We start from the raw sequence: 5,086 nt of genomic DNA, 5'->3' as shown, positions 1-5,086 counted from the left end.
CAACAGCACCCTCAGAGGGGAGCAGGGTCAGGAAGGCATCAGACAGATTTCTTTGTTTAGGGAACTCATTAGGCCTTCCATTCATTTGATCTTGGCCTCTGGTTACTTATTTGTAAATGTCACACTTACCTCCTCCCTTCTAGGACAGAACCAAGGTACAAAACTGCCAAGCACTAAAAGCTTTCCTGGTTATTGTATTCTATCAGAAGGGCAAGTCAGCCGAGAAACAGACATTTCCCTTGCCCTTGTATTAATTTTTTAATTTATTATTATTATTTTTGTCACAGGGCATGTGGGATCTTAGTTCCCCAATCAGGAATTGAACTCATATCTCCTGCATGGGAAGCATGGCATCTTAACCACTGAACCACCAGAGAAGTCCCTTGCCTTTGACTTGAGTATACAAATCTGTAACCACAAATTGTGTGAATCCAGTGCTCCCTCTTAAAAATGCAGTGTAGTGCACACTGGTTATTTGCTCCCCAGCATTTATTCCCCCAGCTTGGCAATAGATCCTTGAATTTCCAGAGAAAACTTGACTTGGGTGGGATTGAAACTAAATTCCAGAAGCGGGCCCTATAATCTTAAACTGTGACTTGGGGGCATACCACGCATGCCCCCAAGTCACCTGGATTGGTTCTAAGCTAATCAGAGCCAATGAGCCAGGAGAAGATAATTGGCTGAGGCTTTGGGGGAAAAATAAGCCTTTTTCTTGTAGCAGTTCTGGGAGAAGAGACTATCTCTTTTACTGTGGATAGTATGGTATGAGAATGTGACTTTTGGAGCTGCTGTAGCTATTTTCCACTAAGGGAGACCTTGGAGCTGCCTTTGGGGCCACCTCATGGAGCCTGAGGATAACGCCAACACCATAGAAGGCAGAATGGGGAGGAGAGAAACCTGGCCTTAGGTGGCATCTTTTGAGCTGCTGGATCAAACCTCACCTGAAATCAGTATCTCTAGATTTCCAGTTACTACTGAATCAGTAAACTCCCTTTATCTTAGAAAGCAACCTGATTTCAGTTTTCTGTCATTTATAGCTTTAAAAATGTGACAGTTTAAAAATACTCAGATTAAAACTAGAATATCATTTCGACTTTTCTTAAAAGTTCTATTTTGCCTAAATTTTTCATAGATCTCTCACAGAAGTTTTGCAACTGTTTTTCAAACTTTCAGAATTCAAATATGCAGACACCAGGTTGACTGCTGTCCAATGCCCTGACACTCAGTAATTCCTGATCTTTGTAAGGCTTTTCTGCTGTGATACAGTATAGACTGTATGTGCGAATTCTCAAATCAAAAGCTTAGAAAAGGCCAAGGAAAAAACTGGTGATACAAAGGAAAAGAGGCATATTTTACTGCTTTTTCTGAACTACTTGAGAAGATTGGACCCTCAAAATGTAAACTAATTCTGAAGAACATCAGTAGCGTGAAAAATATATGGTACTTGTGATCAAAAACAGATCCTCAGGGTCTGATTTGCTGTCTTTATTTTAAAACTTTCATGAGTGATTTGAACATGAGGAAAATTACATTTATTGATCACCATTTACTGAACAAATAGTTCGTGTTTTCTCTCTTATGCTTCTTAAACGACTATAGTTGAGATTTATCAAGCACTGACTGTATGTCAGACGCTGTCATATGCTTCATCTCATTTGATTCTCAAGTAACCCTATGAAGTTCAACTCCATTTTACAGATGAAGAGACTGAGGTTCACAGTGGCTGAGTAAGAGATCACGTAGCATGTGTGTGATCGAGCTGGGGCCCAGATGCTGTCCCTGTCCTTACCCAGTGCTCCAGATTCTTCTCAAGCCGACCCTCGTTCAGGTCATTCCAACACGTCATCCAAATAACAGTCCCTATCGGCTTTCCCTGCCACAGCCTGAGATCACTGACGCGCTCTGCTGTCTGTGAGTGAACCCCCCTCTTTTGCTGATCCTCTCTCTGGGCCAGACGCAGAGGTGGGTAAGCTTTGCTTTCTGAAGACCACACTTTGCTGTCCCATCCCATCTGCCTACATCCTGCATACTCTTTACCTACAATCTCCCTCTCATGCTGAAGGCACCCGTGCTCTCTAGGGAAGCTCGTCACCTCCCCACTGTTTGTCACTCAGAGCTGAGACTGGAGGCTCAATGTGCAACTGCAGACCTAATGTGTGCACCGCTCTGTGGGTATTTCTTTGTGTACTTGTTCCTTTTTTTTCTATGTTCCTTTTCTCACTGTTGTAGTTCAAAGAGTGCATAGCATTGGCCCAATGCACTGAGTCAGTAATTTTTTTAATAGAAAGAAGAAAGAAAAAGAAAAAATGTGCATGGCAGCCTGTCACAGCATAGCTGATGGGTCAACCGGGTGAGGGGGCCTGTCTGGAGCACCTAGCCCAGGCACTGGGTGCAGGCCTTGTATTTCAGCCTCCTGCACTCTGGGAGGCAGGCCCTATTCCCACTTTATGGAGGGGGAAACAGATGTCTTGACCTCTGCCACCCAGGGATGAGCCAGGGCTGTGCCCAGGGATGGCTGGGAGGGCGCTGTGAGAATGGGGAGGGCCGTGGGTCCCAGAGGCTTCCAGGATGCACTCTGGAGCAGGACTGGCCGAGGGGACGCATCCTAGAGTCAGGAGCAGGAAGGGAGGGGCTGAGGGACGCAGGACGTGACACAGTGTCAGAAGCAGAAGCAAACTCATTTTCCCTCCATTCTGTCCAAATTGACCACAGCCCTAACGGAACAAAGTCAGCAGGAGCTACCTGGTGAGGAGTGCCTGCTGCAGAGGACCAGCAGAGGTCTGTTTCTTGGAGCTCAGCTGGCGGCTTGCTTCCCACTCAGCAGGACCTCCCTCCAGTTCCTGTTAGACCTCAGTTTCTCCTGGTTGGCGTTACGTGAATTTACGACGTTTTGTTTAATAAAACTTCATCCTCGATTCCCTGTCTTCAACAGCCTCAACAAAAATGTGCCTTTCTGGAGATGGATTGCACAACAATGTGACTGTATGTGGGCCTGCACAGCGAAAAATGGCTAAAACAGTAAGTTATTCATTATGCGTGTTTTATCATCATTTTAAAAAGCTGATTACCGATGTGTTTATCAATCTCTTCGCTGACTTCTGTTGAGCCCTGTGATTTTATGGTCATACCCAAGGAGTCTGGAGCCTGGGCTTTTAACTGTGGCCTCCTCCACATGTCCCCTGCCTCCCACTAACCCATCACCACCACCCCCACTCCCGAGGGGGTGGGTGCAGACGGAGTTCATTAGCCTTGGCTCTGCTGTGTGCCTCCTAGGAAAGCCTTGTTGCCCAGGCCTGTGATTTTAGACATGACCCTCGTCAAGGCTCATCTGTGCCGGCCTGTGGATGCACAGTGCGTGTGCTGAGCTCCCGGCAGAACGGCACCGCAGGGGCAGACGCGGCACAAATGACTTTCCTACAGATGCTGGAGGCAAAGAATTTCCTATGTTCTAGCAGTCTGCAGTAGGAAACAACCCTCAGGGTGAAACACAGGCTGCCTTTGTTTTATAGCATCTGGTTTCTTCCTTTAATTCGTCGGGTGTAAGAAAGATCCCTGCTCATGTCTCCTAAACTCTGCATTCATTGGTTTGTAAAATTCAGAAATTGACTCAAAAGAGGCCAGAGTACTCACATGCTACAGATATGATTCTGTGTTACAGATGTGTTCCCAAAGTGAGCAGTGGTCAAGCCTGATAGTCACAGCTAACATCTCCTGAGGGTTCCCCTGAACCAGGCACCCAGCTCGCCTTCTTCCCCTGCTCTGTCTCGGGCAGCCAGCCCAGCAGCCCTCTGCTCAGAGCACTCATGAGGAAGGCTGGCACAAAATGATCCCGTAGCTCACACCAGATCCCAGCCAGTACACAGGCAGAGCCAGACTTGAGCTCAGAGCCCTACCTAAGGTCAGAGCTCTTTCTTATCATCAAAGCAGAAAGTGTCAGTGCCTCAGCTGTGTCCGACTCTTTGTGACCCCGTGAACTGTAGCCCTCCAGGCTCCTCTGTCCATGGGGGTTCTCCAGGCAAGAATACTGGAGTGGGTTGCCATGCATCCAGGGGATCTTCCCGACCCAGGGATCGAACCCATGTCTCTTGTCTCCTGCATTGTAGGCAGACTCTTTACCATCTGAGCCAGCACCAAGGAAACTTGTAAAAACCTATGAAAGGAATTTTGATAAAACCTTTCAGGGATAAGAGAAAGATTCAGCACTAAAGATGATTGGACCATATTCTTTTCATTCTGTATACATTCAGACATTTTTAAATTTATCAGATAGATAAATATTTATATCTATTTATCAGATAGATAAATATTTATATTTATAAATATTATAAATATTTATCAGATAGATAAATAAAAATATCAGATTTTTAAATATCAGATAGATATTTATCACACTTTTTCATACAGTTCATCTCAGATATTTTGTGGCACATTTAACATTTCATTGTCACAACAAAGGTCCCAGTATGGTAATCTTTAGAACTTGGAAAGAAGAGCATGTATATCACGGTCTGTAGAAGATAAGAGAGAGACGAGCATTTCTGCTACCAAATCCTTTTGTTGAAAAGAAGCAGCACTTAGCTGTCTGAGTCATAGAAGACTTCTGTCCTTTTAGATAAGCTGCCAGCCACCGACCAACCAGAACCCATGGGCTTGGGGCAGGCATCCGTGTTCAGATTAGGGCTGCACATGACCAGAATAGGAAATGAAATAAAGCCTGCAGAGCAGTTCTGAGGGTGATGAGAAAGATGCTGATGCTGATGAGACTGTTCAGCGCTTTCTCCTTTGCAACCAGCACCAGGCTTTTCTTGGCTGGAGCTGGACCCTGGGTTGTTCCAGAGGAGATGCTGCCAGTATGTGGAGTGCAGGGCTGGACCCACACCCCCCTCCCTGAGGAGGCTCTGTCCGCCCGGCACTGGGGGTTGAGGGCTTTCTCTCACCATCGCCCTCCTCCATACCTCCCCACCCACCACCAGCATTCTTCCAACCTCACTCCCCAGATGCTCCTTCCTAATAACTCAGCCTCAGGATCTCTGATGTTAAGCACTTGCTATGTATCTGTCACTGAATTCACGCTGGGGAGGGGAAC

The sequence above is a fragment of the Dama dama genome, chromosome 5 (genome assembly GCF_033118175.1).
Source record: "Dama dama isolate Ldn47 chromosome 5, ASM3311817v1, whole genome shotgun sequence".
Classification (NCBI taxonomy): domain Eukaryota; kingdom Metazoa; phylum Chordata; class Mammalia; order Artiodactyla; family Cervidae; genus Dama; species Dama dama.
Note: the sequence above shows the minus strand (reverse complement) of the source record.